This window comes from Mirounga leonina, unplaced genomic scaffold, assembly GCF_011800145.1.
Source record: "Mirounga leonina isolate KUSES-001 unplaced genomic scaffold, KU_Mleo_1.0 Mir_127, whole genome shotgun sequence".
NCBI lineage: Eukaryota > Metazoa > Chordata > Mammalia > Carnivora > Phocidae > Mirounga > Mirounga leonina.
Window position 1 is genome coordinate 11911624 of NW_023270316.1, and position 21652 is coordinate 11933275.

Consider the following 21652-nt stretch of genomic DNA (forward strand, 5'->3'; position numbering starts at 1 on the left):
CCCCTGAAATCAAATTTGAAATTCAATGTTTATATTTTTCTGAGTAACAGATTTGAGGTGACTTACAGAGAGAGAGAGAGAGAGAGAGAGAGAGAAGGAAAAGAAAAGAAAGGGCATTAGTACAAAAGAATAATTCAAGTAACTCAGCATGTGGTAGACCAAAATTTCAATCACAGCCAGATCTCTCTGGTTATTAAAGAACACTCTTTTCACTACTCCATGCTGTCTCCCAGATCCTGCATACTGAGGGGGCCATAAAAGAGAAGAGCCTGCTCTTAAGTTGAGAGAGTGGCCAATTAGGTAAATAATTACAAAACCAAGTAATAAATGTTATGTGTAACTTCTAAGCATAAAGTCATCCATGAACACAAAGGAAGGAGGGATCCATTCTGGCTGGGGTGGGTTTCACAGACTAGATATCCCAGGCGAGTCTTCAAAGGATAAGCAGAAGTCTGCCAAGCAAGGGAGAAAGGGTGCTGCAATGAGAACTGTGTGCATACGTAAATTCAGAGAGATGTGAAATGACACAGGAGTGACAAGTAGTGGTGAATAATGCACTGTAGCTGGTGTGCAGAGTACAAGGGGGGGAATGAGAGAAAACGAGACCAGAAAGGCTGGCTGGAACTCAACTCTGAGGTGCCTCACTAACAAACAGCAGTGGGAAGTCACAGGTTTCTGAAAGTGTAAAGGAGTAAGATAAGATCTCCTTTGGAGATAAACTTGGGGGGAGGGGGTGGAACAGTGCAGATGATAGCTCTGAGACGGTGACAGGGAGGAGGCTCCTGCAATAGTCCAAACAAAAGCAGAAGAAATGCAATCAAAAGACCAGTGCCTTTTCATTCAATTATTTACCTGTCCACCCTCCACCATCCCTTCACCTATCCATCCAACATAGGTGCCCACTAGGTGGAGCCACTAAGCTCACTGAGGCATGATCAGTAGGTGAGACTGACGTGGTCAGCTTGCATAAAGCTTCAATTCTAGTGGAGGAGACAGATACCAAACCATTCATTATACAATGAATTATTCAATTTTTATGGTGATGAGTGCTATGAGAAATGTCCTCAGAAAGCATCTCTCAAGAGACTGTGACCTCGTCTGAAGACAAGGATGCTCAAAGAAAGCTGCAAGAAGTCACCTTTAAGCTTTTTCTGCAGCCCGTGAGCTGAGGCTATTTATTATCTCATATCTCTCACTTTAAATAAGTTTTGAGAAACTTTCATTAGTCAACTTTGCTTGGTGTAATCACATTTAAGTACCTACTTACTCTGGTAAGTCTAGCCAAACCAGTAGGTATTGCTGGAAGGGGGAAGAAGGACCAGGGGTGAGCAGAGAAGGGTGGGAAGAAGTTAAAGGGTGAGGGAGGGAGCGGGAATAGGAGGAGGAGGAGAGAGAATGGAAGGAAACAGGACTTAATTCCAAAGGCTTTAGCTACACAACAGTAGACTTTATAAAGAGAAACTCATTAGGAGAGAACGCCTAAATATTTCTTGTGATCAATACTCAGAAACATAATCCTCTGCAAACTGATAAACAGGATGAACCACCAACTTGCCAACCCTTACTAATTTATCCTGACTGGGAGGCACTCTGTGTTTTATATCTAGGAGTGATCTAGGTCTGTTTTTAAATCTAGGAGAGATCTAGGTCAAAATTCCAACTCTGTCAACTGAGTTACATACGCCTGGGCAGATTTCTTAGTCTCTCTGAGAATCCGTTTTCATACCAGTAAAACAGATACAACCATACCAATTTCACAAAGTTATTTTTTTAAATAGGAATCAAAGGAAAGAAGAGATTTAAAACATCTATTCATTCAATTCAGTTAATCTATCATTCTAACGCACTAATGTGATCACTTCAAGTTTGGAGGCCCTGGTGGCTCTATCTTTATCTTGAGAAATATCTCTTTTCTTCTAAAATAAAGGCACTGATCATCATTCAAGCTGTGATGATTATGTTAAATATTTAGCCCAAGTTCAGGCCAGAGGGACAAATAATTCAGAAAGCTAATAACTGTCACTTATTGTTAACTTTGCCCACAATACCCACTTCCCTTAAAATATCCCAACGGTTGATATTCAAGATGACCACAGATGATTATAGGTGTGCTAACTCTCCAACTGGCTCTCAGCTACAGAGAACCCAATCCCTTAGCACTTTCAAGATTAAAAGTTAACACTACCTCTTGGCGCCAACTCTTTTACCACAGTAACAACATAGGCCAACTGAAAGTCTAACACAAGACTACAAAATTAAGAATGACATTTAATAGGTCCAAATAACCAAATTAGTCCATCAAATAATTACAGTGGAATGACAATATTTGTTTCTTAGCCTTCTGAATCATCTGTGCCCATTCCTGGTAAGTTTTATCCTTTGAAAGGCCAAGAAGCATAATCAGAAAATCTGGATAAAGGCCCTTGTATGATGAGATTCATAGGGAATTCATCCTGCTAGAAATGGGGTATTTGCAGAAATTAGCAGAACATTAAATTCCTACAGACAGACCGTGAGACCAAGCATGCTCCTCCTTGCTCCCTTCACTACCACTGCCCCAGCAGATTGCAGAGAACAGCATGTCGATGACTGAAACATAATTTGCAAGGAAACAAAGAATGAGCCTTGAAGAGATGCTAGTAGTTGCTATGACTGGGTAAGAATCGGGATGAGACAAAACTGACCAAAATATGGAAATAGGAAATAGGCTCAGGGAACAATATAGCAGTTGGTTACAAAGTCTATTTTATTTTGAGTCAAAGAATACTGTTTGAGGATAACATAAGGTACAATGACTTTAAATAAAATTTCTGAATGCTTGTAGAGGTAACCTGATATAATCAATGGAGAAAAAATAATTTGAATCCACAATTTTAAGTGTTCTTAAAACACATACACTTTTTTTTTTAAATTAATTAATTAATTAATTTGACAGAGAGAGACACACAGAGAGAGGGAACACAAGCAGGGGGAGAGGGAGAAGCAGGCTTCCTGCGGAGCAGGGAGACCGATGCGGGGCTCGATCCCAGGACCCTGAGATTATGACCTGAGCCAAAGGCAGACGCTTAACAACTGAGCCACCCAGGCACCCAAAACACATACACTCTTAAACAGTATCGCCAGTCAAAGATGGTAGATTGTGCACGTGTACTTACCTCCTCTGTTCGCTCCTAAAACCTTGTAAGAACAGCATTAAAAGCCTTTTTTAAAGGCATAAACCCATAACGATAAGGAGGAGCTGATGACTAAAAATTTCTCTGAGGTGGAAAACAGAAATAGAGTGCTAACTAAACTTGGCATATCTGAGAAAACTAAATACGAAACCAGCAATGGTGAAATCTGAGAAGCAGGGGCGCCTGGGTGGCTCAGTCGTTAAGCGTCTGCCTTTGGCTCAGGTCATGGTCCCAGGGTCCTGGGATTGAGCCCCGCATCGGGCTCCCCGCTCAGCGGGAAGCCTGCTTCTCCCTCTCCCACTCCCCCTGCTTGTGTTCCCTCTCTCGCTATGTCTCTCTCTGTCAAATAAATAAATAAAATCTTAAAAAAAAAAAAAATCTGAGAAGCAAACCGATGAACATTCCACTCACCAAGGGACTGTAGGATTAGCAGTGCCAGGTTTTTCTGGAACTGCTAAGAGACAGTCTGAGCACTGATCCTCCCCCAATAGTCTGCCCACCTGCTGACTGCTCCTCCCTATCCCAGTGGTTGACTGGGGTGTATTATCTGGAAATGGTAACAAGGAGCATCTTGTGACTGGAGAGCTCCCATTCAAACATATTTGAGAGTGCAAATATAATACTAAAAGTCAAAGTTTATATACTAAACATTGAGACTCCTAGACTTACACCCTACAGGTAGTAGACAAGAGAGTATGCTCTGGGCAATCTGATAATTCACGAGGGGGAAAAACAGACATAAATGTGCAGATCCTGATACTGAGAGTTTGTAGTGAAACATCCCAAGCAGGAGGCCCTACAATGAAGTCTATGGTCATGCAGCACCTTGCACACAATCTCATTTCTTCAATCAGCCTTTTTTTAGGAGCTGGGTCTTAAATATAAACAGATAGCCAAAGGCTCAGAGAAATCTAAGGAAAACCCCTTACATCAAAAGCAGACAACAAGGAGAAAAGAAGGAACTTAGAAGAAACAGAAACTATGAAGGGAAATGAAAACCCTGGCGATAGGGGAGAGATTATCCTTAATATCATGAGAGATGTAAGAAAAAATACTACGTCCATGGCGGGGGGAACAAGGTTGCCAGCAGAAATGAGTATTCCAAAAATAAAAACGAACTACTGGAAATTAAAACTAGGACAGCAAAAGTATTTAAAAGCTACTCAATAGATGAAAAAGTACTTCATCTCATTAGTCTTCAAGGAAATGCAAACTAAAACCACAATAATATATCACTATATATCCACCAGAATGACTAAAATTAAAAGGCCTAATTCTCTTGGATCACTTGCTCTGGCGGAGCCATGTCTGCCATGTCGTGTAGCTATCCAGGCAGTTTCATGATGAGGAACTGAGGCTTCCTGCCAACAGCTATATGAATGAGTCATTTTGGAAGAGGGCCTTCAGATGACTATGGTCCCGCCTGGCATTCTTACCACTACCCTGTAGAGGCTCTGGGCCAGAATCACTCAGCCAAGCTGCTCCCAAATTCCGACCCGCAGGAAAACTGGCAACACATTCTAAAGGTAAACATCAGCATGCCCTGATTTAGCTTCCAACTCCCAGGTATATACCCAACAGAAGTGTGTACGTATACACAACCGATGACGTGCTCAAGGATGTTCACAGCAAAAGTATTTGTAATAGTCCCAAATCAGAGACAACCCCCAAGACCATCAACAGTAGAATGGATAAACGGTAGTAACTCACATGCCAGAACACTACACGGTAATGAATGATACAGTGTGAACTACTAGAGGTGCAGGAACATGGATGAAACAGAACAGGATACTAAGAGAAAGACACTAGACGTGGAGTCTACATTTCCATTTATACCAACTTCAAAAGCAGACAAAATTAAACAAGGTGTTAAAAGTCAGTACAGACTTTGGGGAAGAAGTCGTGATTGGGAGGCAGCAAAAGTGCAGGTGATGCTCTACTTCTTCATCTGGATGGTGTTTAAAGGGATGTCACTGGGGCGCCTGGGTGGCTCAGTCGGTTAAGCGTCTGCCTTTGGCTCAGGTCATGATCTCAAGGTCCTGGGATCAAGCCCCATGTCAAGCTCCCTGCTCAGGGGGGAGTCTGCTTCTCCCTCTGCCTCTCCCCCCAACCCCGCTCATGCTTGCTTGTGTGCTCTCTCTCTCCCCTCTCTCCCTCTGAAATAAATAAAATCTGTAAAAATAAATAAATAAATAAAAGGGGGGGTATCACTTTGTCAAAATTCAGCAGGCTCTGAACTTAGGATATGTACACTTGCCATGTACATGCTGTCTATCAATAAAAGTTTATTTTTATTTTTATTTTTATTTTATTTTATTTTTTTTTTAAAGATTTTATTTATTTATTTGACAGAGAGAGAGATAGCGAGAGCAGGAACACAAGCAGGGGGAGTGGGAGAGCAAGAAGCAGGCTTCCTGCCGAGCAGGGAGCCGATGTGGGACTCGATCCCAGGACCCTGGGATCATGACCTGAGCCGAAGGTAGACGCTTAATGACTGAGCCACCCAGGCGCCCTAAAAGTTTATTTTTAAATACTAATTAGAAAAGTTAGAAGATAGAACTCAAGTAGTTTCCCAGCAAGGACAGCAAAAATACAAAAAAGGAAGAGGAGAAAAAAAGGATTGAAATTAGACCTGTTCAGCCAGATAATAGGATCTCTGGAAAGAGAGAACCAAGAAAATGGAAGAGGAGATGATCAAAATAATTCAGGAAAAAATTCAAGAGAAATACACGAGTTCCCTGATTGACAGGGCCCACCAAGTGTACAATCAAAAGAGATGAAAACCAGAACAAGTCCAAAGCACCTCATCACAAACTGTTGCCAAGTATTAACAGTAAGAACTCCACTACATTTGTCAACCATACTGCAAGGCTGGTACTAGGCACAGCATTCCCTCACTGCCTTCTTCCTCTACGTCCTGCCTCCCCCCACCACAGGCAAATCACCATATAAAGAAAAATGTTTCTTCTCAATACTGTTTACTTCCAAGAGTTTGAAGGTGAATCCCCAAGTAGCCTACATGCGTGATGGAACATCAGCAAACAAGAGTGGGTAACAAATAGTGCTGTGGTGACTATGGGTTCTCTATCCTTGTGGGCTCATTCCCGCTCTCATCTGATCTGACATCGCCAAAATAGCTTAATATGCCTCAAGGGAACATAAGTTGTGAGGCCCAAATAGCTAGACATTCTTAGAATACAATCACAACAGAAGAGAAATAACAAACTGCATGGTATTACTAATGAAACACAATTTTTGGAAGAACCTAAGTTACCACCTGTATTAATATCTATACCAATATAAGAAAAAAGAGAACATATTGTAAATATGAAATCAAACTATGTGGAAACATTAAGTATGAAAAACATAACAGATGGGATAGATACAGCTGAGGAATGAATTACTAAGCCAGAAAAAACAACAACAAAACAATTAAGGAACTCTCCCAGGAGTCAGCATAAAAGACTGAGGGGAAGGGGTGGATGGGGAGGAGATGAATGGGATGGAGAAGAATATATTTAAAGAACACAAGAGGTGGATGGGGAGGAGATGAAGGGATGGAGAGAATATATTTAAAGAACACAAAAATATTTCGATTAAGGGTTAGCCATACAATTTAAAGATAATCTGTATGTACATATATTATTAATTAAATGATATTTAAGAAAGTCAAGGGTAAATTCAGTAACTTCCAAAGGCAAAGACAAAACAAATGACAAAAGAATAGGACCAACCTCAGATTTCTCAAGACACAAGAGATTCAATAAGATCATGGAGGAATACCATGGAAATAATGAAGAAAAAGAACTTCAACCTAAAATTTTCATCCATACATATCATTATTATTTAAAAGTGACAGCAAATGAAAAAATATCTTCATTTATACAAGGACTCATAGCTTTGCCATGCACAAAGACTAACTCTGAAAATACTTGTGGAGGAAGTACTCCATTAAGAATTAAGGAGGTACAGAAAGCTGAAATTAAGGGTGATTAAAAAGGAGAACTAGACAAATCCACAATTAGAGTTCAAGTATTCAACATCCTTTGCTCTGTAACTAACAGAACAAGTGGACAGAAAACCAGTAGGGATGCAGAAGACATAAAAACCACATCAACCAACTTGACCCAATTGACATTCATGGAGCACAACACCCAACAATATAAGAATACATACTCTTTGTAAGTATATATGGAATAGTTAGCAAGAGAAACCAAAAAACAAACTTCAACAAACTGAAATCAACTGGAATCATACAAAACAGGTTCTCTGAATACACAGAGTTAGCAACCAGTAACAGAAATATATTTCGGAAAACCTGGAAATTAATCAATCCACTTTTGACTAACTCATGAATCAAAGAGGACATCACAAGGGATGCCAGAAAATATTTTTAATTGAATGAAAATAAAACATGCCACAAAACTCGTGGGATGCAGCTAAAGCAGTGCCTAAAGAGAAATGTATAGCACTGAATACTTCTATTAGAAAAGAAAGGTTTCAAATTGATGGTCTAGGCTTCTATCCTAAGGAAGTAAATAAAGATCAGGATGTGAGGGCGATCTGGCTGCAACATCTGTCACCCCATTAATCGCCAGGGTTGATTCGGCTGATCTGGCTGGCTAGGCGGGTATCCCCTTCCTCCCTCACCGCTCCATGTGCGTCCCTCCCGAAGCTGCGCGCTCGGTCGAAGAGGACGACCTTCCCCGATAGAGGAGGACCGTTCTTCGGTCAAGGGTATACGAGTAGCTGCGCTCCCCTGCTGGAACCTCCAAGCTCTCAAGGTAGTAAATAAAGATCAAATTAATGCCAAAGTAAGCAGAAGGAAAGAAATAACAATGGCAGGGGCAAAAATCAATGACACTGAACACAGAGAAGAGAAAAAAATCATCTAGACTTTTTTCATTTAAAGATTTCATTCTTTCTAGAACAATTAAGGTTCGCAGCAAAACGGAAAGAAAGGTACAGAGATGTCACCCACACATGCATAATCTCCTCCACTACCAAATCCTCCACCAGAGTGGCGCACTTGTTACAACTGATGGACTTACACTGACATATTATCATTCAGTCCATAGTTTATAGCACGGGTCATTCTGTTGTACATTCAATGGGCATGGACAAATGTATGATGACATATACCCACCATTACGGTATCATACAGAATAGTTTCACTGACCTAAAAATACTCTGTGGTCTGCCTATTCATCCCATCCTCCCCCTTGGTGACCACTGATCTTTTCACTGTTTCCAGAACGTTATATAGTTGGAAATCATACGGTAGGTAGCCTTTTCAAATTGCCCTCCTTTACTTTGCAATATGCTTTTAAGCTTCCTCCATGTCTTTTCATGGCTTGCTAATCTCATTTTTTTAATTATTATTAATTTTTAAGTAGGCTCCACACCCAGAATGGAGCCCAACACACGGCTTGAACTCACGACCCTGAGACAGACCTGAGCTGAGATCAAGAGTCAGACTTTTTTTTTTTAAGATTTTATTTATTTATTTGACAGAGACACAGCGAGAGAGGGAACACAAGCAGGGGGAGTGGGAGAGGGAGAAGCAGGCTTCCCGCTGAGCAGGGAGCCCGATGTGGGGCTCGATCCCACGACCCTGGGATCATGACCTGAGCCGAAGGCAGACGCTTAACTGACTGAGCCACCCAGGCACCCCTATAATCTCATTTCTTTTTAGCACTGAGTAATATTCTATTGTCTGGATGTGCCAAGTTTGTTTATCCATTCACCTATGGAAGGACATTTTGGATGCTTCCAAATTTGGGCAATTATAAGTAAACATCCATGTGTGTATAAACATTTACGTGTGTATAAATATCTGAGTAATTTTTTATAGTTGTTAATATGTAAAAGAAACTGAAATCACAGATAAAAAACAAAAATACCTATCCAAAAAGAAAACTCTTGGTCCAGATAGCTTCGCTGGCCAAAACTGCCCAATATTTAAGGAAGAAATGATACTAATTCTACAGAAATACTCTAAGAAAATAGAAGAGAAGGTAACATGTCCCAGCTAACTTTATCAGACCAGCATTACCTTAATACCAAGAGCACACAAAGATATTACACGAAAACTATGGACCAACACCACACATAAATACAGACATAAAAGTTCTCAACAAAATATTAGCAAATCAAATCTAGAAATACATAAAAGGAAGAATACACCAAGTGGAGTTTATCACAGGAATGACAGGAATGTTTATCATTCAAGTATCAATGTAATACACCATATAAGCAGTCTAAGTAGACCGTACCAGTAGATGAAAAAAGAATTATTTGACAAAATTCAGTTTATTTATGATAAAAACTCTAGGCAAACTATCAATTAAGAGAGACTTCCTCGACCCGATAAAGGGAATCTAATAAATATCTCTGCTAACATACTGAATGTTTCCCCCAAAGATCTGGAACAAGACCAGGTACATCAACTCTCTCCACCTATGCAACATCTCACTGGGTGTCCTTCCCATTAAAAGGCTGGAAAGGCACAAAAATGCCTCTATTCTCAGACAACATGAATATCTATGTGGAAAATCTAAAAGGATCAGTAACAACAACAAAAGGCTAGTAGAGCAGCTCCGTGAGAAAGTAGAATAGTGGTTACCAAAGGCTAGGAAGAATGGGAAATGGGGAGTTACTGTTGTGTTTTTTTGTTTTCTGTTTTTATTTTTTATTTTTTTTTAAAGATTTTATTTATTTATTTGACAGAGAGATAGACAGAAGAGCACAAGCAGAGGGAGTGGCAGAGGCAGAGGGAGAGAAGCAGGCTCCCCGCCTAGCAGGGAGCCCGATGCGGGACTCGATCCCAGGACCCTGAGATCATGACCTGAGCCGAAGGCAGACGCTTAACCATCTGAGCCACCCAGGTGCCCTGTTTTCTGTTTTTAAGTAGGCTCCATGCTCAATGTAGGGCTTGAACTCACGACCCTGAGATCAAGTCATTTGCTCTACTAACTGAGCCAGCCAGGTGCCCCTGGGAGTTACTGTTTCAGGAGTACAGCGTCAGTTTTGCAAGATGAAATCAAGTTCTGGAGAGCTGCGGCACAACACTGTAAATATATTTAACATTACTTAACTGCACCCTTGAAAATAGTTAAGATGATATATTATGCGGGATTTTTTTTTTTTTTACCACACTTAAAAAAAATAAAATTAAAAAGCAATAGAAAGTGAAGCACCTGGGTGGTTCAGTCGGTTAAGTGTCTGCCTTCAGCTCAGGTCACGATCCCAGGGTCCTGGGATGAAGTCCTGTGTCGGGCTCCCCGCTCAGCAGGGACCCTGCTTCTCCCTCTCCTTCTGCACCCCCCCCCCACTCATGCTTTCTCTCTCTCAAAATAAATAAATAAAATCTTTTTTTAAAAAAAGGAATTGAAAGCTATGGTTTTAAGTATATGGGTATGACTTGATTATATCTGAATGGTCAAATACCACTTTTGCTGCCTTTGACCTACTAAATACATGATACATGCTAACAGTTCTCTTTACATGAAATTATATCAGCATTCCTGGAATAAACCCCACTGGAAAAAAAATCAATTGTATTTCTATATACTAGCAAATCACTAAAATTTTTTCAAAATGCAAATACCTTTTGCCATAACGCCAAACACCATGAAATACTCAGATATGGATCTAGCAAGATATGTGCAAAATTTTTATACTGAAAACTGTAATTCCCAAAGAGAGAAATTTTTTTAAAAACAGACCTAAATATATGGAGATATACCATGTGCATGGATTAGAACACTCAATATCGTTTAAATGCCAATTTTCTTCAAATTGATGTATAAAGTCAGTGTCATCCCAGTGAAATTCCAAATTCATAATAAAAAGCAGAAGAACTAGAATAGCCAAAGCAATTTTGGGAAAAAAAAAAGTTTGAAGGTTGATAGCATCTGACCTCAAGATTTAGAAAGCTATAATAATCAAGATAGTGCATTACTGAGAAAAGGAGAAACATATATACCCGTGAGACTGAATACAGAGTCCAGAAATAGACCCATTAATACCTGGGCAAGTAATTTTTAACAAAGGCTCCAAGGTAATTCTATTTAAAAAGATACTCTCTTCAATAACAGAGGCTAGAACAATTGGACATTCATATATAAACAAATGACCTTCAACTCATAATTCATATCATAAATAAAAATTAACTCAAAATGGGTCATATACCTAAATGAAAAACCTGAAACTATAAAATCTCTGTAACCATGAATTAGGTAAAGATTTTCTTAGACTGAATACAATAAACATGAGCTATTAAAAAAAAAACTGATAGATTAGATTTCATCAAAATTTGTATCTGTGGTCTTTTGAAGATCACGATTCAGAAAATGAAAAGATGAGGCAGTGGAAGTATTTGCAGAATATACATTTGATAAAGAACTTGTGTCCAAAATTTAAAGAACTCTCACAATTAAGTAATAAGAAAAAAACCCAATTTAAACAGGAAGGAGGAAGAGATGTTAAAGATATACCAATAGCAAAGAAGCATATGAAGAAATGCTTAACACATCATTTAGTCATTAGGGGAATGCAAAATAAAATAATAGTAAGCAGTAGATACCATCGGATAGCCACTGGATTGGCTATTTCTTTTTAATTGATACTGCCAAATGACCTGAGGATGTAGAGTAAATGGGATTCTCATACATTGCTGATTAGAGTGCAAAATGTTACTGACACTTTGGAAAACGGTTTGGCAGTTTCTTGTAAAGTAAAACATACACTATCATGCCACATAGAAGAATGAACAGAATCAGTAACAGGAAAGTTTAATATGGCTGTCAAATGCAAGATCAACTTACAAAAATGTTTCTCTAGTAATAAAACAACTACACTTAGGAAACATAATAAATAAATACAGTAGCATTTACCATAACAAAAACTACATGGTATCTAAGAATACAAAAGATCTGTACAAAAAAAAAATGTTTAAATCTAATAAACACAGATGTTATAAAAGAGATATTTCATGTTCTTGAATGAGAAAACTTACAAAGGTATCAGTTCTCTCCCAAATCAATCTATAAGTTAAATGTCATCTCAAATTCCAGCAAAAAAAATTTTTCCAGCTAAAATTTTAAGATAACTGATTACTTAGTCTAAAACTTACATGGAAGAATAAAAGTACACGAATAGTTAGGTTATTTTTTTAAAAGATGAACAAAAAAGTGGTTTGTTCTACTAGATATTAACATATACTAAAAAGCACACTAACGTAAAGATATTAGAGTATGGGGCACATGAACAGATAAACAGACCAATGGCACAGAATAGGGACCAAACAAGCAGGAATATGCATACATATATACATACACACACACACCCTCTGACCCTTCATTTCTACTCCTGGCTTTATATAGCAAAGACAGTCTATCACAGGTCCATTAGAATCACATAAGTGGAAGTGAGGATACAGATAAAACAAGATGGCTGTGAGCTGGTCACTGCTGAAGGTGGGTGAAGTTGAAACTCAGATTCATTATAGTACTCTCTCCACTTCTGTATCTGTTTAAAAAATTCTGTAATAAACCCAAATACTAGAGCAAAGACAAAAAGCAAAGCATATGCTGCTTCAGTGACCCCCAAGGCACTTAGATACAAGGCCCTCGGGTTGGGGGCTAGATTTTTAGGCCTACTCAGAGATAGAAGACATGGCCTCAAGCTGCTTAAGGAGCAACACCTGGGACTGAGCCCAGATGCTCAAAGACCTGTGTATTTTACAGAGAAGGCTAAAAATACTCCATTCAGCCCGCTGAAGCAGTGAAGACATTTAGCTCACATCAAGGGCCTTGAAAAAGAAAAGAATAAACCACTCCAACAAATAGTTAAAATCCACGGCCTCTATCATACCTAAATTTGTGGTCTAGATTTAATGGTATGGAATGGTATGGAAACTCTAAGGTAAGAAAATATAAAAGCCAGTCCAGGACAACAAAGATCCCTGGGGACTCAGCAGTAGTAAAAACAAAGTCCCCTGTAGGGATACTTCCACGAGAGGGTCCGTGAGGGTTCCAACAGCTAACAAAAGCCACTGGAAATGAGCTCACAATCAAAAATCACAAACCACCGGAGGCAGCAGCCCGCCCTGAGGGAGAAGCTGACCACTGGAGAACGACGTGTAAGTGTGTAAAATGACTGCATACGTTCTAAAGGGACAGGAACAATAATGGAAACAACAGTACAGACCGGTGTGCCTCCATCTCAGAAGAATCATAAATGGATCCCCACTGCCCGAGTCAATGCCCAAGTCTGTACAGTCGCGGGTAACGCCCTGTGACCTCTCTTACCGCCCTGACTCCGTCTCCTCCTAATCCTCCCAGCTCCCTCGGCTCCAGCTACACAGTCGCCCGGGGCAGTCCCCCACCTGAGGGCCTCTATCCCTTAGGCCTGAAATATACTTCCCCCAGATTGCCGCATGGCTCACTCCCCGACTCCTCCAGGGCTCTGTTCAAACGTCACCGGCTCACTGAGGCCATTCCTGACCATGCAACCCCACTCACACCCCGGCATTCCCTGTCCTGGCTGACTGGTTAGTTGGCTTATTTATTTTTGACCCAGCACAGATCATCATCTGACATACTACATATTATCTTGTTTACTGCCTTCCACCCCCAATTAAAATGCAAATTCAATGAGAAATAGTCTCTGTTTTGGTCAGTTCAGGATCCTTAGAGCCCAGAACAGTGTCTAGCACAAACTTGGTGCTCAATAAATACTTGCGGAATGTGGAAATGGAGCAATTAGAGAGAGATGATCATTCTTGTAAACTATGTGGTAGAATTCTCTCATTCATTCATGCATGGATATGTGCACGCTCAAACATTTACTAAGTAGTTACTTTATACAAGGGAGTATCAAGGTATTCCTTTCCTTACTGTGGAAATTCTTCCTTCTCCCCCCCCCCCCCCCCCCCCTCCAAAAAAAAAAAAAAAAAAAAAACAGACGAAAACTGACTTTTCCAAAAAAAAAAATTTACCACAAAACATTAGTATATTTTGTAAGTTATTCAAAGTACAGACAATATAATAAAAATCACCTTTCACAGTTCAGCTTCCTGTTCCTTATTTTTATCTTTCCTTAGAACGAACTTGTGTGTGTCCATACCAACAACACCAATTTCTTTTTTTTTTTTTTTTAAAGATTTTATTTATTTATTTGACAGAGAGAGAGACAGTGAGAGAGGGAACACAAGCAGCAGGGGGAGTGGAAGAGGGAGAAGCAGGCTTCCCACCGAGCAGGGAGCCTGATGTGGGGCTCGATCCCAGGACCCTGGGATCATGACCCGAGCCGAAGGCAGACGCTTAACAACTGAGCCACCCAGGCGCCCCTAACAACAACACCAATTTCTGTATGACTATGTGGCTAAGTACAACTTCTTGTCTCCTACTTACTCAGTTTAGGGGTTTGAGAATATTCTACTTATTATTGATATCTATATCTATACATGGTTTTAGATACAGAAATGCCAGAAGTAGGTATTAAAATCTCCTACTCCATCTGTGTCCAAGAATTAGCTAAGGTACATTATTTAGGAGGACAAAAGCTGCTGACTGTAACATGGGATTATAATATCCACCTCTGCTGAATTCCAATTGTTTTCTTACAAATAGTTACATGCACGTGCATTCTGGTAAAAATACAGCCTGTGCCTCATGCAAGACTTCAGACACACAAATCACTAAACAATATTACTGTATCCCTTTGACAAAACTCTCTGCTTATAATTCTCTTTGGCTAGCCCAATAATTTTCAGATGACACGGAATATTTTTTTTTCCCTTAAGGTTACTATTGGGGCCAAGGAGGACGTTCCCTCACCTTGCTTAGTTATAAGTTTGGAATTGTGCTGTATTAAGCCCACTCATAATCAGAACCTAAAATTATTAGATCTGCATCATAGGAGTTTCACAATTGCTATACCTATGATGTTTGAAATACTTTGTCATGTAGTTTAGCAAATGATAAGCACACATACACAATACCGGTTTTAAATTCTACGGTACACATGCTCTAAAAAATACTCACGGGGTATCCAAGCTGTTCAAGCTGTTTGTACAATTACAAAACGTCTCTCTCATTTATTTGGTTACAAAACTATTTCACCATTTGGGCCACATTTAATAACTTTCAGAACAGGCTTACAGCTTTTTTTTTTTTTTTTCTCTGAAACATCTATTTTATTCTCTGTTAAAGAACAGGTTATCACTCCCCATGCCAGGTAAAACAAATGCTCACCAAAGCATCTAAAGATATGGGTGACAGCTTTTTTTAAATTATATTTTATTATGTTATGTTAATCACCATACATTACATCATTAGTTTTTGCTGTAGTGTTCCATGATTCATTGTTTGCGTATGACACCTAGTGGTCCATTCAGTACGTGCCCTCTTTAATACCCATCACCGGGCTAGCCCATCACCCCACCTCCCTCCCCTCTAGAACCCTCAGTTTGTTTCTCAGAGTCCATAGTCTCTCGTGGTTAGTCTCCCCCTCCGATTTCCCCCCCTTTATTTTTCCCTTCCTACTATCTTTTTCTTTTTGTAACTTATAATGTATTATTTCTCAGAGGTCCAGGTCTGTGATTCAACAATACAATTCACAGCGCTCACCACAGCACATACCCTCTCCACTACCACCCAGCCAGCTTCTATTATCAAGTTCTGCCTCACGCTGCCATCTAGTGGTTCACAGTGTGACTGCAGGCAAAGCCTACTAAACCGCAGACGTGGGGCGCTTGGGTGCCTCAGATGGTTAAGCGTCTCCCTTCAGCTCAGGTCATGATCCCAGGTCCTGGGATAGAGCCCCATGTCGGGCTCCCAGCTCAGTGGGGAGTCTGCTTCTCCCTCTCCCTCTGCCTCTCCCCCTACTTGTGCTCTCAAATGAATAAATTAAAAATCTTAAAAAAGGGACGCCTGGGTGGCTCAGTTGTTAAGCGTCTGTCTGCCTTCGGCTCAGGTCATGGTCCCAGGGTCCTGGGATCGAGCCCCACATCGGGCTCCCTGCTCCGTGGGAAGCCTGCTTCTCCCTCTCCCACTCCCCCTGCTTGTGTTCCCTCTCTCGCTGTGTCTCTCTCTGTCAAATAAATAAAATCTTAAAAAAAAAAATTAAAAAAAAAAAAACCAACTGCATTCTCTTTCAGAAAAACAGCTTTAACACAGAAGCTTAAATAATCCATATCAAAGTTCTGTAACAACTGTTAGTAATATATAAAAAAAATATATTACTTTGTACATTTTATTTTACAAATGTTTCAAAGAGGTCATCCTACCAACTCCTTATCTAGGTCTTGTCGTTTTACCCTTATTTTAATGGTGTCAGATTTCTTTCATTCTGTTCCTCTTTAACTATCTTTAAAGTATTTTCTGGAAGTATATATTCTTTTTTTATTTAAGATTTTTTAATTTATCATGCTAATAGGGGTCACACTAATCTCTGTATCCTTCCGATGTTTATATATGTGCTGCCAAAGTGAGTAATGCAATATAATATTAACTATTCATTACAGTGTACATTACATTGCCAGGAGTTATTTGTATTTTATAACTGAAAGTCTGTACCTTTTGACCCCCTTCACCCATTTCTCCCAATCCCTCAACCCCTGCTTCTGGCAACCACCAATCTATTCTCTGTATATTATATAAGCTCAGTTTGGTTTGGTTTGGTTTAAAATTTCATATTACTGGGGCACCTGGGTGGCTCCGACAGTTAAGCATCTGCTTTCAGCTCAGGTCATGATCCCAGGGTCCTGGGATTGAACCCCGAGTCGGGCTCCCTGCTCAGTGGGGAGCCTGCTTCTCCCGCTCCCTCTGCTTGCCATTCCCCCTGCTTGTGCTCTTTCTCTATCTTGCTCAAATAAATAAAATCTTAAAAAAAAAAAAGTAAAGTAAAATAAAACTTCTCATTATTGAGTGAGATCATACAGTATCTTTCTCTGACTTATCTCACTTAGGGGAGGAGTAGGAGACCTGGATTTCTTCTGGTCCCAGAAATTCGTCTGGATAGGGATCAAACCATTCTGAACACCTACAAACTCAACAGGAGATCGAAGAAAAGAACAGCAACAACTCTCTGAACAGAAAAGCGACCACTTTCTGGAAGGTAGAACGTTCGGAGAAGTGAATCCGAGGGGATATTCGGGAGGATAGACGGCGGGGGAGGGAGCCTCCATCAGCAGCTACTGGCAAGTGATAGAGCAGCGGAGCACAAAATCGGAACTTTTAGAAGTCTGCTCCGCTGAGGGACGTCGCTCCAGTGGTTAAGCAGGGGGTGGAACCCTCGCTGGGACAGTGTGGTCTCGGGACCCTCGGGGTCACAGAAAGACCGGGGGTGTCTGAGTGCAGCAGCGCTCCTGGGTATTGGAGCGGGGAAGCCGGCTGCAGAGACATAGCCGAGGAGCGGACTCTCAGCTCGGGGTTGCCATAAACCGTGATCCACTGCACAGTCGGGCCACTGCTCCTCCAGCAGGGACCCAACAAGCAGCAGATCCGGGGAGATTCCCCTTTCCCCTGAGAGGAGCAGCGTGGGAGCACACCGCAGAGATCTGCTGGGTTGGGAGACGCCACACGGAGGGGTCGGGTGCCAGAGACAGAAATGCTCGGTCACAGGCCGGGTGAGCACAGAGTGCGGCTGGAGACCAGGTAGACAGGAGTGACTGACTGCTTTCTCTGGGGGCGCACTGAGGAGCGGGGCCCCGAGTTCTCGGCTCCTCTGGGGCAGAGATTGGGAGGGCGCCATTTTCACTCTCAGCCTCCAAAGCTGTATGGAAAACTTGCAGGAACAAAAGCTCCTGAGAGCAAACCCGAGCAGATTACTTAGCCCGGACCGGCAAGGATGGGGCAATTCCGCCTCCGGCAAAGACATTTGGGAACCATGGCAACAGGCCCCTCCCCCAGAAGATCAGCAAGAACAGCCAGCCAAGACCAAGTTTATCGATCAATGAGAACGGCAGAACTCCAGCGCTAGGGGAATACTGCACATAGAATTCATGGCTTCTTTACCATGATTCTTTAGTTTTTCAAAGTTAATTTTTTTAACTTTTTTTTTTGAGTTTTTCTTTTTCCCTTTTTCAACCAACATCTTATCAATCCCTTTATTAAAAAAACATTTTTATTTTTCATTTTTAGAGTCATATTCTATCCCTTCATAGTAGTTACCCTTATTTTTGGCGTATATATATATATATAAGTTGTTCTCTCTTTAAAACTTTGAGATACAGTTTCTTCTAACAGATCAAAATATACCCTAAATCTCTAGTGTATGGCTTTGTTCTAGTCTCCTGCCTGATTATATTCTCTCCCTTTATTTTTTTCCTTTTTTTTTTTTAAATCCTCTTCTTTCTTTTTTCAAACTTCTTATCAATTCCTCTAATAAAATCTTATATAATTTTCATCTTTACAATCATATTTCATCCCTTCATCGTATTAACCCTTATTTTTGTACATATATAAGTTTTTCTTTCTTTAAAATTTTGGGAGGCACTTTCTTCTAACAGCCAAAAATACACCCAAAATCTAGTGTGTGGCACTGATCTATGCACCAGCCTGATCATATTTGATCATATTCTGTTTTTTTTGGTTTTGTTCTGTTTTTGTTTGTTTTTATCTTTTTCTTTTTCTTTTTTCTTTCTTTCCCTTTCTTTTCCCCCAGTTTCAGGTCTTTTCTGATTTGTTTAGAGTATATTTTCTGGGGACATTGTTACCCTGTTAGCATTTTGTTCTCTCATTCATCTATTCTCCTCTGGACAAAATGACAAGATGGAAAAAATCACCTCAACAAAAAGAACAAGAGGCAGTACCGACTGCCAGGGGCCTACTCAATACAGACATTAGTACGATGTTGGAACTAGAGTTCAGAATGATGATTTTAAAGATACTAGCTGGGCTTGAAAAAAGCATGGAAGTTATGAGAGAAACACTTTCTGGAGAAATAAAAGAACTAAAATCTAACCAAGTCGAAATCAAAAAGGCTATTAATGAGGTGCAATCAAAAATGGAGGCTCTAACTGCTAGGATAAATGAGGCAGAAGAGAGAATTAGTGATATAGAAGACCAAATGATGGAAAATAAAGCTGAGAAAAAGAGAGATAAACAACTACTGGATCACGGGGGCAGAATTCGAGCGATAAGCGATACCATAAGATGAAACAACATTAGAATAATTGGGATCCCAGAAGAAGAAGAAAGAGAGAGGGGGGCAGAAGGTATACTGGAGCAAATTATAGCAGAGAACTTCCCTAATTTGGGGAAGGAAACAGGCAGCAAAATCCAGGAAGCACAGAGAACCCCTCTCAAAATCAATAAAAACAGGTCAACACCCCGACACCTAAAAGTAAAACTTACGAGTCTCAGAGACAAAGAGAAAATCCTGAAAGCAGCTGGGGAGAAGAGATATGTAACCTACAATGGTAGAAACATTAGATTGGCAACAGACCTATCCACAGAGACCTGGCAGGCCAGAAAGGACTGGCATGATATATTCAGAGCACTAAATGAGAAAAATATGCAGCCAAGAATACTCTATCCAGCTAGGCTGTCATTGAAAATAGAAGGAGAGATAAAAAGCTTCCAGGACAAACAAAAACTAAAGGAATTTGCAAACACAAAACCAGCCCTACAAGAAATATTGAAAGGGGTCCTCTAAGCAAAGAGAGAGCCTAAAAGCAACATAGACCAGAAAGGAACACAGACAATATACAGTAACAGTCACCTTACAGGCAATACAATGGCACTAAATTCTTATCTTTCAACAGTTACCCTGAAAGTAAATGGGCTAAATGCCCCAATCAAAAGACACAGGCTATCAGATTGCATAAAAAAACAAGACCCATTGATATGCTGTCTGCAAGAGACTCATTTTAGACACAAAGACACCCCCAGATTGAAAGTGAAGGGGTGGAAAACCATTTACCATGCTAATGGACATCAAAAGAAAGCTGGGGTGGCAATTCTTGTATCAGACAAATTAGATTTTAAACCAAAGACTATAATAAGAGAAGAGATGAGGAAGGACACTATATCATGCTTAAAGGGTCTACCCAACAAGAAGATCTAACAATTGTAAATATCTATGCCCCTAACATGGGAGCAGCCAATTATATAAGGCAATTAATAACAAAAGCAAAGAAATACATCGACAACAATACAAAAATAGTGGGGGACTTTAACACCCCCCTCACTGAAATGGACAGATCATCTAAGCAAAAGATCAACAAGGAAATAAAGACTTTAAATGACACACTGGACCAAATGGACTTCACAGATATATTCAGAACATTCCATCCCAAAGCAACAGAATACACATTCTTCTCTAGTGCCCATGGAACATTCTCCAGAATAGATCACATCCTAGGTCACAAATCAGGTCTCAACCAGCACCAAAAGATTGGGATCATTCCCTGCATATTTTCAGACCACAATGCTTTGAAACTAGAACTCAATCACAAGAGGAAAGTCGGAAAGAACTCAAATACATGGAGGCTAAAGAGCATCCTACTAAAGAATGAATGGGTCAACCAGGAAATTAAAGAAGAATTAAAAAAATTCATAGAAACAAATGAAAATGAAAACAGTCGAGGGGCGCCTGGGTGGCTCAGTCGTTAAGCGTCTGCCTTCGGCTCAGGTCATGGTCCCAGGGTCCTGAGATCGAGCCCCACATCGGGCTCCCTGCTCGGCAGGAAGCCTGCTTCTCCCTCTCCCACTCCCGCTGCTTGTGTTCCCTCTTTCGCTGTATCTCTCTCTGTCAAATAAATAAAAAATCTTAAAAAAAAAAAAAAAAAAAAACAGTCGAAATCTTTGGAATGCAGCAAAGGCAGTCCTAAGAGGAAAGTATACAGCAATACAAGCCTTTCTCAAGAAACAAGAAAGGTCTTAAATACACAACCTAACCCTACACCTAAAGGAGCTGGAGAGAGAACAGCAAATAAAGCCTAAACCCAGAGGAGAAGAGAAATAATAAAGATCAGAGCAGAAATCAATGAGATAGAAACCAAAAGAACAGTAGAACAGATCAACAAAACAAGGAGCTGGTTCTTTGAAAGAATTAACAAGATTGATAAACCCCTGGCCAGACTTATCAAAAAGAAAAGAGAAATGACCCAAATAAATAAAATCATGAATGAAAGAGGAGAGATCACAACCAACACCAAAGAAATACAAACAATTATAAGAACATATTATGAACAACTATATGCCAGCCAATTAGATAATCTGGAAGAAATGGATGCATTCCTAGAGATATATCAACTACCAAAACTGAACCAGGAAGAAATAGAACATCTGAACAGACCTATAACCACTAAGGAAATTGAAGCAGTCATCAAAAATCTCCCAACAAACAAAAGCCCAGGGCCAGATGGCTTTCCAGGGGAATTCTACCCAAACATTTAAAGAAGAATTACTACCTATTCTTCTGAAACTGTTCCAAAAAATAGAAATGGAAGGAAAACTTCCAAACTC

At 40.2% G+C, this 21652-nt stretch overlaps 1 protein-coding gene across 2 annotated transcripts in view; it reads right to left on the reverse strand.

The window, feature by feature from the left end:
* Window positions 1–21652, reverse strand: part of UBAC2 (UBA domain containing 2) — a 187980-nt gene that overhangs the window by 110265 nt on the left and 56063 nt on the right. The window lies entirely within an intron of this gene.